At 31.5% G+C, this 13,964-nt stretch overlaps 1 protein-coding gene across 7 annotated transcripts in view; it reads left to right on the top strand.

The window, feature by feature from the left end:
• The window catches only part of LOC126885870 (anoctamin-2-like), a 106,516-nt gene that overhangs the window by 11,419 nt on the left and 81,133 nt on the right, over positions 1-13,964 (top strand). Inside the window, exon 1 of one of the 7 annotated variants that reach the window (XM_050652663.1) lies at positions 4,486-4,676. The exons of the other annotated variants lie outside the window; for them this stretch is intronic. The gene's annotated coding sequence lies outside the window, so the exon portion shown is untranslated. Of the gene's footprint in view, positions 1-4,485; positions 4,677-13,964 lie in introns of those variants that run through there. 7 annotated transcript variants of the gene reach the window in all.

The raw sequence follows: 13,964 nt of genomic DNA, 5'->3' as shown, positions 1-13,964 counted from the left end.
GAGAGATTTTAATTTTTTCACGAAAATGACATTTTTCAAAAGTTGTTGGCCATGCGAAGGATTTTCAATCTGTCAATGTTATCCAGGGTTGGCAGGTTTAAACCAACATGCTTAAAACCTTGGTTTAAACCAACTGGGTTTTTTTTAGAAAAAACCTGGTTTTTTTTATTGAGCCTTTAAACTGGTGTTTTTATTTAAAGTTTTTAATATAGCTGCTGCAAATGAAGAAAGTTGAGATAAATAAATTCTATTTTTTACTTTCGAACTTATAGGCCTGGATCCCGCGTACCAAAAAAAGTTGATTAATAGCAAGCTGAAAATTTATTAATAGCTTAACGGTGTCTAGTCGGACAAACTTTGATGTATGGGAACACTGGAACTGGGGAAGTTTTAATTGTGGAACGTGATTTTAATTGTGGAACGTGATTTTAATTATGGAACGTGTCATCCTGACAAGTTATGAATGTGAAAACTAGCAGGTTGTTTTTAAGTTTATTCAATAGCAAACTTTATATTTATAATATATGAAAAAATGTTTGTCCAACAAATATATCGGGCATTTTAATATGTCCGACACGTAGAACATTTCAAATGAAAGAGGCTATATTGGTGGTAAATAGCAATCTGATTTTTGCATGAGAGTTTAATGAAAGGGTAACAAATCAATTGGAAGTGCTGTCCGACAAAATACCTGGGACGTTTTCGTAATCTGACTTTCGAAACCTGTAACCTGTTCCACAATTAAAACTTCCCTTGTTCCAGTCTTCCCGTACATCAAAGTTTGTCCGACTAGACACTGTTAAGCTATTAACAAACTTTCAGCTTGCTATTAATAAACTTTTTTTAAATATTAATTTTTTGTGTGTGTAAATAAACATAAAAGTAGTCTTAAGGGGATGGGTACATAGTTTCTGCTCCAATGCTATTCATTTTTTTCGAATCCTGAGAAAACTAATAAGTATTTTTGAAAAATTTAAACGCTTAATGAAAGATTACGTTATTAGCGAGGGCCGAAAGTCCCTGAGAACTTCTATAATGTTTATTTTAATAAGATACAGGGGTGAAAAACTAAGAGAAAATTTAGTGTGATTTTTTATTTCAAATATCTCATTCATAATAAACTTTTTATTTATTCTAAGGGACTTTCCGCCCTCGGTAATAATTTAGTCTTTCATTCTGCGTTTAAATTCCCACCCCCTATCTCGGAAACGAAGCATTTGCGGGCATACGTTTATAAAGCAAACTGTCATTGTTTTATCATGCAGAATTACTCCTTAAAGTTTGCCGTACTTATTTAAAAACACCCTGTATTAACGAAAAACAGGGGTAGTTGTTAAAGTGCTTAACTTTTTTATTATCCAACATAAGCGAATGAATCAAAAAACAGAATGTTAAAACTTGAGGCTATAGTTTGGTTATAATTTCAGTATTTTATAAAAGCTAGAACATTCCACAGGGTGTTCCGAAGTTTGAGAAAAAAACACAGTTTGATTCGTACACCCTGTATACAATGACAATGTACCTGTCTAGCAACAATATTATTACAGCGATATTGATAAAGAATAAGGCTATAACATATTAAAAAAATTATTTAAATCGGACATCAGGTTTAGGAAATACAAGACATTAAAAATGACCCATTTTTTGGGGTGCCCGTTTTCTCTGCTGGTGAGTGTATATTAATTTTAGAGATCGAGTGCAATTTGTTGCGATTATTTCATGAATAAAACTGTTCAACACCAAAATTTTATTGCAATTTATTTATGTAAGTACAAATTAGTACAATTAAACACACAGTTGTAAATATTAATTTGACGGTTGAAAGTCATCACTTTTATAATTTTTAAAACATTAATTGTCATTAATGTCACTGAATGTATTTTTTCATGGCAACGAAGGGCATCTGACGTAATATACTTGACGACGGGAAATTATCAAAAATTATCGATTTAATTTAGATTTATGTAGCTTTCTATTGGTCAGAATCTCCTATGAATGAAATAATCATATTAATTAAGGCAATTAATTATACAAGTAACACTTATCCAAGAACATTCAAAAGCCATCTTTAAGTTAATGATGACATTGTCAAGTAAAGTTTACATATCCATACCAGTGAGAATTTTACTATACATAATTAGCCGTGTAAAGACAGAAAAAGTAGGGATAGCCGTAAAATATTTGCGAATTATGTACCGATGGCCTTAATCATTTCTTTATTGTTTATTAGATACTATTATTTTATAAAATAATATAAATATTCATTAAGTATTTAGACTTATTATACTTTGTATCAAATAAACCAGGTTTAAACCAAATAAACCTGGTTTAAACCAAAAAAACTGTTTTTTTTTGTTTTTTGGAAAAAACCTTGGTTTTTGCCAACCCTGATATTTACCATAAAGAATGTCAGAATGTAACGTCCGCTAGATGGCTGTGTACAGAACTTTTAGTGTACTCCTCATACATTGGATAGCGTAAGTGGAAAAGTCCCTTAAAAGGCTAATGCTAAGGGGAGTTGGTAAAAGAACAAGCATCAGAACTCAAGAATATTCGTGACTGGAGAAGTATTCGCAGTGTTAATAAACTCTCACTTGCACAGAGTAGAGAAAAATTCGCCAAAATGATTGTCAACGTGAAGAAGACTGGACAGAGCACATAAAGAGGAAAACGGAAATTTTACAATAATTGGTTGAAGAACAAAAATATTGAATATGCATAAGCTTTGTTGATTGTTGAATTAATAGCACTATGCAATAGGGAACTTGCACATTTTTTTTGTTACATAATAATGTTCAGTTTTGTTTAAAAATGAGATTTCCAAAATTTCACGCTTCAAAAACTCGTAATAACTTAGAAATACATATTTAAAGTCTTCTGCGGTATAAAATAGTTCATACGACCCGTGACGTCACATAGTTTTACATTAGTTATTATTATGGTTATATTTCGCTGTGTCTAGGTACACTCTAACGTGTACGCAAATAAAAAAGTTAGGTACACGCGAATTAAACTTGATCAAGCCAGTGACTTCATTATTTAACGTGCGCAGTGACTGTATATTTTGGTACATGCTATTTTATTTTGATATGTTTAGTGTTTGTTTGATAGAAAAATACTTGTTAAGGGAAGGGAAGCAGAACTATTTAGATGTTTCAAACTTAATTGTAATAAATCAATGTATATATAAAAGTATATATTTAGGTTAGCAAAATAAATATATGTATTTAGTTGATATGACACGTACAAAATATTGCTAAAATAATTTTTATACGTAAGTGAATTATTATAATCAACTATTCTAAATGGGAAATAAGCCACAATTTAACTAAAAAAATGATTTTATTAACGTTTCGACGTCCAAATCGGATGTCATTGTCAAAGTACAAAAATTAGTCAGATTAAATAAATTATTAGAAAAATTTTTTACTAAGCAACACCATTTTTGTTTAATTTAATAATATTTTGTATTTTGACAACGACGTCCGATTTAGACGTCGAAACGTTAATAAAATCATTTTTTGGTTAAATTGTGGCTTAGTTCCCATTTAGAATAGTTGATTACAAAAATGCCACAAGGATAATAGCTTCAGAACAAGTTAATTATTATTGTGAAATCTTTAGGTCTTCTTTTTATTTTAATCTTTTACGGTAATACATACTATTTCATTTATAACTAAAAAAATATATATTAATTTATAGTCTCTTATCTTTTTCATACTGTTTTAAAATGTTCTTAAACTCATTAAAAGAACTAAATAATTGTCCACACTCCGTAGTTAATTTAAAAACAAACACTAAACAAATAAAAAATAAGAAATCACTGACACTCTAACTTTTTTATTTGCGTACGCGGTAACGTATACTTAGACACAACCTTATATTTAGATATATTCTTCTTCTCCTTTATTTGACAATGACATTTATCGTATGTCATTGTAATAATATATACCAGTTTGTTAAAATTGTAGTTTTATACTGTTTTTGAAGGAAAGGAACGAAGGTTTACTATTGAAAATAAAACCATTTCGTAAAAGTACGAATTTTTTTATGAATAGTTCAAGCGATCAAAAACACTTGTAACGTCACATAAATGTATTTTCTACTGACGTTTATAACGTCTAATTTAAAATTCTGTTTACTTTATTGGAAAAATGTAAATGTAAAACCAAGTGACGTCACGAAGCGTTTTGGACCACCTGTTTTAATTTGAATTTTTAATCGTCTTTAGGGGCCAAACGAAAGACAAACAAAACTTTTTTATCTTTGATACATGTTTTAAATTATGTTGTGTTGTGATTTATAACATTTTTTTCGAATTTAAAAATTTATGCAAGGTCCCTATTTGCATACACACTATTATAAGCAGTAAGTTGTAAATGAAGTGGCAAAACCACGTGGTTATCACATTGTTGCGGTTACCATCTTCTATATGTAGAGTTGATATGGTCGCAAATATATGCGGAAGTGATTAGAAATAACACTTTGTTTAATAAAAGCAGACGTCATTAAATTACTTATAAGAACTTACTCAATGGGACGCTGGAATATTGGGAACAGTAAATGTGAATGTGAAATGTGCGAAATGTGATTAACGAGGAAAAACAAATGTGGACTTTGGATAACTTTGTTGAAGAAGTTAGTCTTACTCTAAAGAATTTGACATATATCTAACAGTAAGTTAGGGTATTATTAATTTTTTGTAAAGAATTTTCAGGACCTGTCAGGTTCTGTAAAGTGCAGTCAGGTTCTGACAAATTTCGATTTTCTTGTTGCTGGTAGTTCATTTTAAGGAAAAACTCTAAATAAACGTGATAAACTCCTTTGAACATTTAGCCAAACGTATTCAAACCAAAATAAATTGGAACTAAAATGAAGAACTCCTTATACAGGGTGAGTCACCACTAACGGGACGGAAGATTACAGCTAAACGGTAAAAGGTTTGAAAAAAAATTAAATTAAATAGTTTGTAAGTTGATAAAAGCTACATTTTAAAATTATTTTGAAATATACAGGGTGTCCCAATAAATGGCGGCGTATCAAAGTTATATTTTTTCTTATGGAACACCCTATATTTTATTGCATTTTTTAATTGTCCGCAAAAAATAAGGTATAGTTTCATAAGGCTTCCCTATACCTATGTACAGAGTGTTCTGAGTTATGTTGACTTTTCTTAAAATGTAAAGTTTTAAAAGAAGGCTTATTCTCAAGTTATTTAAGAAATTATAGAAACATTACTTTTACATCTAAATAGTTGGATATTGGTTGAATGTATTCCATGGTTAATTATTATACATTTGTCTACAGGGTGTTCAAAATTTACAGTTTTATTATTGGAGTATTCAATGTGTCATATGATGCTTATTTTAAATGGAACACCATGTATATTAATAAATAATTATACTAACCAAATTTACCTCTTTCGAATGGTATATGAATGTCCTATACCTAGGTGTCATAGTTTTTGCGTAATTTACAATTATTTAAATTCTTAATCTGTAGATCAATTTTAAAACAAAAGATTAATGTCATTGTATGACATTGTCAGTTTATGACAGTACGGTCTGGTAATTATCAAAACTATAAACATCCGTGTATGATATTCAATTTTTTTTTACTTAAAAATGGCTTTGGAAGGGCCAATTACATTCAAATTTAATTGTTCCTAAAAATGAATAATCACACTATCTATGAAAGAGTAGACATGCTACTTTGCATTGGGGAATATTTTTAAAATTTCCTCTTAGCTTCTAAAGTTTACGCTTAAAAGTATCCTGATAGAGGACACCCAAAAAAGGACGTTTTTGAGAAATTTCTCGATAGATTCCGTGCTGCTGGCATAGGTAGGAAAAGTTAAATAAAAATAAACCATTTATTTTTGATGACGTCAACGAACTTGATGTCCTGCTTTCTGTTACGGAAAACCCAAATACTAGTACCTACGTGAAAAATGTCAAGGCAATTGGAGATCAGTCTAACAAGTGTATGTAGAATACATAAGAAAAACCACTATCATCCGTGTAAAACTCAACTACACCAGTATTACACAGAACAGGAACGTTTAACTTTTCGTTTATAGACTTTAGAATTTGGAGAAGATTCTGATTTTTTTTAAGAATGTATTGTGTGCAGACGAATCTACCTACCTTTAATAATAATCGTCTAGTTAATAGACATAGCTTTCATTTTATTATGATACAGTAAACAAACATTTTCTGTTGATCGCCAACATCGATGAAGTGTTAATGTTTGAGGCAGTATTCTGAGCCAGTACGTTATCGACCCATATTTTTTTGACGAAAATCTGAATGGAGCAACTTCTTTAAATTTCTTAAATCAAGTTTTTTGAATCCTTCTTAAAACCTTCCACTTAGCGTGCGAACAAACATGTGGCTCTAATTGGACGGAGCTCCTGCTTATTTTTGACGCGATGTTAAGAACAACCTCAACATAAAATTTAGAAATAAATGGATAGATAGATTAGGTCCATATATTTGGCCACCTGAATTGACCAAGATGAATTTTTTTAAATAAGGTTATATTAAAAATATTGTAAATGCTGCACTTCCTAACCCAGGAACCTGTGTTTAGTACAATCTTTGATTAATATACATGTTGTTCTAATAAAATACCCATCATATTATGCTACATTGAATAATCTAACAATGAAACTGTAAATTTTGAACACCCTGTAAATAAATGTGTAATGATCAACCATGGAATGCATTAATTATAAGATAATTACCAGACCGTATTGTCATAAAATGACAATGTCATACAATGACATTAATTAACTTCATCTTTTGTTTTAAAATCGATTTACAGAGTAAGAATTTAAATAATTGTAAATTACGCAAAAACTATTAGACCTAGGTATAGGACATCCATATACCATTCGAAAGAGGTAAATTTGTTAAGTATAATTATTTATTAATATACATGGTGTTCCATTTAAAATACGCATCATATGACACAATGAATACCCCACTAATGAAACTATAAATTTTGAACACCCTGTAGACAAATGTGTAATAATTAATCATGGAATACATTCAACCGATATCCAACTATTCAGATGTAAAACTAATGTTTTTATAATTTCTTAAATAACTTGAGAATAAGCCTTCTTTTACAACTTTACATTTTAAGAAAAGTCAACATAACTCAGAACACGCTGTACATAGGTATAGGGAAGCCTTACGAAAATATACCTTATTTTTTGCGGACAATTAAAAAATGCAATAAAATACAGGGTGTTCTATAAGAAAAAATATAACTTTGATACGCCGCCATTTATTGTGACACCCTGTAAATTTAAATTTTTTTCAAATCTTTTACCGTTTCGCTGTAATCTTCCGTCCCGTTAGTGGTGACTCACCCTGTATATACAGCCTTTTTGCAGTTCTACCGGTAAATCTTTTCAATATACCGATATATAGGGTGAAAGGTACTTATTGATTAATATTATTTCTTTCCTTGTCTTAAAAAATTATAAAAACGCTGAGACCGGTCGATTCTTATGTATAAATGTACGCTTTTTTAACATAAATTTAAATCTACAGGGTGATTCACGCAAGCCTAGCAGAGTCATCATCATCATTCTCTTTGCCTTATCCCTATGCGGGGTCGGCTTCCCTAATTGCATTTCTCCACACAATTCTATCTTGGGTCATATCAATGTTAATCCCCTTTACCAACATGTCCTGCCTTATCGTCTCCCCCAGGTCTTCTTTGGTCTTCCTCTCCTACTCCTTCCAGGAATCTGCACTTCAGCTATTCTTCGTATTGGGTGATTAACGTCTCGACGTTGAACATGACCAAACCATCTTAACCTATGCTCTCTCATTTTGGCATCAATTGGTGCCACACCTAGACTTCCCCTAATATACTCATTTCTAATTTTATCCTTCTTTGTCACTCCACTCATCCATCTAAGCATCCTCATTTCCGCCACATGCATTCGTTGTTCCTCTTTCTTTTTCACTGCCCAACATTCAGTTCCGTGCATCATAGCCGGTCTTATGGCTGTTTTATAGAATTTTCCCTTCAGCTTCATTGGAATTTTTCTGTCACACAACACACCACTCGATTCTTTCCACTTCATCCATCCAGCCCTAATTCTACTGCATGCATCTCCATCTATTTCTCCATTACACTGTAATACCGATCCTAGGTACTTAAAACTATTGCTTTTAACAATAATTTCACCATCCAAAGATACCATTTTATTTGTAGTAACTCCATCTTTAAATGAACATTCCAAATACTCTGTTTTTGTCCTACTAAGTTTTAAACCTTTTTCCTCCAGAGCTTGTCTCCACTGTTCCAGTTTTTGTTCTAAGTCTCTTTCACTATTTCCTATTAACACTACATCATCAGCATACATTAGGCACCATGGAATACTACCCTGTAGTTTCACTGTTATCTGGTCCAAAACTAATGAAAATAAATAAATAAGGACTAAGCACCGAGCCTTGGTGCAATCCTACTTTCACCTGAAAATTATCAGTCTCTCCCACACCTGTTCTAACACTAGTCGTTACTCCCTCATACATATCTCTCACAATCTCACAATCATATTCGCCAAGGACTCCTTTCTTATTGAGTGCCCACCACAGAATCTCTCGAGGAACTCTATCATATGCTTTCTCAAGATCAATGAATACCATATGAGCGTTGGTCTCTTTCAGTCCATAAGCTTTATTTTTAATGAAACTCCCCGTATATTTTTATATTTTTAAAAACTGCTTAACAACATGATTTTAACGAACTCTATCATGTAGGTTGTATTGTGAATATTACAGGGTGAAATTTTTAAATTATAAAGTATGGAAACCACTTATGGAATAAAATTGTTTGTGTCCTTATTTTAGAAGATTCTAAAAAACGCTAGGTTATGTCAACTTTTAAATTTAAATATGCAGGATGATTCAGGCAAGTCTAGCATAGTTTATGATCTTTAGTTTTAATGAAACACCCTGTATGTTTTTATATTTTTAGAAGCTACTTAACAACCTTATCTCAAAAAGTGTATAATGTAGTGTTTATTATAAATAATACAAGATGGAATTTTGAATTTATATATAATTTTCGTCAAGATATTAAACATATAAAATTTTTAAATCAATAATTTATCACACTTTAACACATTGCCAGATTTAGTTCATGGACCGCCGGGGGCTAAGTCATACTATACCGCCACTCTCTAGTAGGTAAAGATGCGTCTTAGTCTTAGGTTAACAATGCATTAAAACTACTTTAATATTATTAGGCAATTTATTACAAATATACAAAAAAGCCACAAAGACACAAACTCACAAAGTAAATTAATAATAATTATTTACAAACAAATTTTCCTGGACTTCCTACTTGCAAACAGGTCGATGATTTTATTAAAATCTAATTTTGTAAGCTCTTTATTGTAAGATCATTATTATTAATATTTAAAACATCGAACGAATTTAATGTTTCTTCCGTCATTGTATTTCTCAAATAATTTTTGACCCGTTTTAAAGTGGAAAATGATCTTTCACCAGTTGCGTTAGTATCCATCAACGATAAGATTCTTAGCGATATTTCTACGTTTGGGAAGGTTGCAATTATATTATGTTTGTGCAAAAGCTCCATCACAAAAGTAGCACTGTCAGTTGTTGGATTTTTATACTCAACTTGGCCACAGTATAAAGAGGGACAGTAAAATCTCTTCCATGTCGGCACTTTGATCTCAAGAAGTAATACCGGCAGTACGCAATTGGTAATTCACCAGTGGTGGAGGCGGGTTTTCCCTGTTAAAACCAGTACGTTTCTATGCGACTAGCAATGCAAGAGTGGGCCAAAAGCGACTGCAAATATTGCGCGGTCGCCATGTGCGACTAAAGATTTTCGGAGAGTGGTTCTACTGTGACTTGGCCTAGTAGTGACATTATAAAATGTTTTAATTGAATACACTCACTTGCTAGAGACGTTATCCAAGTCATTCAAATAAATATTCACTAATACCGACGTTTGTCTGAAATCACGTTATCCTCTGAAAGAGGTAGAGGAAATAAAAATGAGAAAGTGATGGCAAGATCTTCATAAGCTTTTCCTCTAGATTTCAGATTATTTGCCAAATAATCTTTTACTTTATACAGCACTTGGGTTCTAATCTTATTTTGCGGTGTAAGGATCTCTTCTGTATTCTGTATCTATTTCGTCAAACTGTAATTTTCTTTTGCGACTTCTAATTTCTTTGCTGTATTCCGTTTGTTGTGATAAGAGCCTGTTGTTGTGATAAGCCTTTTGTTCAAATAAATTACATTTATCACGAAGAGACTCGTAAGAATGTTGTAATGAGCTATACAAAGACGACAATGTATGTAAGTACATATTTGCGCTTTGTAAAGATTTACTCGCTAGGTCAGTTCTTTCCAGTACTTCGAACCTAAATACAACATAAATACCAAATTCTAACGTAGCCATCTTTTCGTCTAAATTGTTTGCTTGACAGCAAACTGGCATCTTCTGGCGCTGGCCGATTTCCCGGAAACATGAAACTTATCGGCTAGGAGACGAAGTTTTATTACCGTGTTTATTCAGAAAATCAACCCCATAAATTTGAAATATCCACATATAGAATTAAAACGTTATGGGAGCGACGTACCGCCGCTCAAAATTTACCGCCGGGGGCTAATAGTCCCATAGCCCCCCCCCCTTAATCCGGCACTGGCTACAGTTATGGCGATCCATGTGATTTTCTAAACTAGCTAAATAAAGACATCAATTTTCTAAACTAAATATCAATATATTGGGTTTTGTGTTTAACATCTTGATGGGATTTATAAATAATTTCAAAATTTTACCTTGTATTAATTCATAATAGATCCTACATTATATGTATACTTTTTGAGATGAGGTGGTTAAGTAGCGTCTAAAAACATAAAAATATATAGCGTGTTTCATTAAAACTAAAGATCATAAACTATGCTAGACTTGCGTGAATCACCCTGTATATTTAAATCAATGTTTATAAAGCACCCATTTAAATTTAAATAACGGTATTCTATAATAGTACGTTTTTTAACGGTAAAATATTGCAAAACCTCTAAATTTTAAAGAACCACTTGGATTGACAAGAAATTTGGCATACATATAGCTAACAAGTCAAAGAAAAAAAGTGATGTTGTGTTGATGTGTACTTTTGTCCTGGGGGTGGGTTTCAACCCTTCTCGAGGGTGAAAAAATATACTTCCAAAATAAGTCCGAAAATGGACAAACTGACTAATTTTAAGCAACTTTTGTTGTATAAAGTTTTTGCATTAAGGCAATACTTTTCGAGTTATTTGCGAGTGAATATGTTCATTTTTCAACAAAATAACCACGTTTTTAGACGGTTTCTCGTAAATAACCCAAAATGTAAGTATTTTCTCGAAAAAAACATTATTGACAAAAATGTAGCCTGTAAGAAAGTGATAAAAATGTATATATTTGGCTCTAGACCTAGTAGAAGCAGATATAGCTAATGAAAAATAGGTTCGTATTCGTCAAATTCCAAATCGAATATTTTAACGTGAAATAATCAAAACACGAAGCACTTTTTGGGAAAAACTCGTTACAACTTTTTTTTAAGTGTTTAAAAAAAGCTTAATTTTTGTTTTATAAAAAAATTTCTAGCATCAAAAGTAAACAAATTACGCTCAAAATAAAGTTGGACCCTTTTTTTTTGGTAAAAAATCGGAAAAATCACCGCCTAATATCATCTCAAATGAACATAATCGTTATCACTTCACAAGTTAATTTACTCGCATATGTATTGTTTATATGATCTTTAACTTGTAAGAAAGGGCTGTAGATGAAACGGCTTGAAGGAGTCACTAAACACGAGTGTACTCAACATTTTAAACAGCCATATCTTTTTTTTTTGTCATAGAGAAAAACAAAAAAATGCAAAATATTTAGAAAAGAAACTGCGACTTTTTTTAGTATTTAAGATTTTTGGTATTTCAAATAATAAGTTATTTTGAAAAAAGGCATTTTTTTCAAAATTAAAAATTTTAAAAATTTTACTTTAAAACCAAATTGTTTAAAAATAAGCAATTTGAATGGATGAAACTTACCGATCATATAAACACAACATAACTAAAGCAACTTCTGAAGCGATAATGATTAAGTTCACTTTAGTTGCTAATTAGGGGGTGATTTTCCCGATTTTTTTTGCCAAAGCAAAAGGAACCAACTATAGTTTGAGCCTATTGTGCTTACATTTCATGCTAGAAACTTTTTTTATAAAAACAGAAATAAAGATATTTTTAAATACTTTAAAAAAGTTGTAATGAGTTTTCTCCAAAAAAGGTTTCATTCTTTGGATATTTCACGTTGAAATGTTCTATCCGAAATTTGGCGAATATGAACCTATTTATCATTAGCTATAACTCTGCTTCTACCAGGTCTAGAGACCTCATGCATCAACCATTTTTTCACTTTTTTACAGGCTATGTTTTTGCTAAGAATGGTTTTTTCGACAAAATACTTAGTTTTTGAGTTATTTGCGAAAACCCGTCTAAAAACGTGGTTATTTTGTTAAAAAATGATCATATTCACTCACAAATAACTTGAAAAGTAATGAAAAAACTCTATAGAACAAAAGTTGCCTATGATTAGTCAGTTTATCCATTTTGGGCGTATATTTTTTTGCCCCCAAGACGGGGTGAAAACCACCCCCAGGACAAAAGCACACATCGGCACAATATCACTTTTTTCTTTGACATGTTAGCTATGCGTATGCAAAATTTCATGTCAATCCAAGTGGTTCTTTAAAATTTACAGCAAAAACCGTGAAAGAATGTACTATAAGTGGTTTCCATACTTTAAAATTTCTAAATTTTACCCTGTATTATTCAAAATACACCCTGTTTGGCGTCAATATGAGTAGTTCGTTGAAATCAGCTTATTAAGCAGCTTATAAAAATATACAGGGTGTTCCAAAAAAATAAAGTTTATGGATTATGCTAGACTTGCGTGAATCACCCTGTACATTTAAATTTATGTTTAAAAAGCGTACATTTATATATAAAAATCGACGGGTCTCAGCGTTATTTATAATTTTTTAAAATAAGGACAGAAACAATTTTATTCCATAAGTGCCCTCCACATTGTATATCGGTATATAGTTAAGATTTATGGACTAAAATTATAATTTTAAAATTATGCGTTAATTTTAGTATGCAGCGTAGTATAAAGTAGATGGGCCTACCGTACTGCCAGATGTTAATAAATGCATAAGTATAAATGACTACTATTATACAGAGTGTCCCAAAAGTAGTGGAACGGTCGAATATTTCGCGAACTAAACATCGGATCGAAAAACTGAAAAATATGTGTTCAATAATTTTCAAAAATCTATCCAATGACATTAAACACCAACCCCCACTACACCCCCTGAAGGTGGGGTGGGGGTAACTTTAAAATCTCAAATGGAAACCCCTAGTTTTTCTTACAGATTGGGATTCGTTACGTAAAAGTAAGCAACTTTTATTCAAGATATTTTTTCAAACTGTGGATAGATGGCGCTATAATTGGGAAAAACGATTTATCCTGATACCATAGGTAAATTATAGACACGGTCTAATATCTCGAGAAATACACTTCCAAATGAGAAACTAAAAAAGAGGTTTTTAATATTTTTTGAAAACCTATCGAAACACCAAACATGACCCTCCAACCCACCCACTGGAGGTGGGGTGGGGGGTAACTTTAAAATCTTAAATAGCAATCCCCACTTTTTATTACAGATTCGGATTTGTCATGAAAAATTAAGCAACATTTATTCGAAACATTTTTTAGAATTGTTGATAGATGGCGCTTTAATTGGAAAAATACGATTTATTAGCGCCATCTATCAGCAATTTTAAAAAATGTTTCGAATAAATGTTGCTTAATTTTTCATGACGAAATCGAATCAGCAATAAAAAGTGGGGGTTGCTATT

Source organism: Diabrotica virgifera, chromosome 1 (assembly GCF_917563875.1).
Source record: "Diabrotica virgifera virgifera chromosome 1, PGI_DIABVI_V3a".
Classification (NCBI taxonomy): Eukaryota; Metazoa; Arthropoda; class Insecta; order Coleoptera; family Chrysomelidae; genus Diabrotica; species Diabrotica virgifera.
This window is presented reverse-complemented; position numbering and strand designations above follow the sequence as displayed.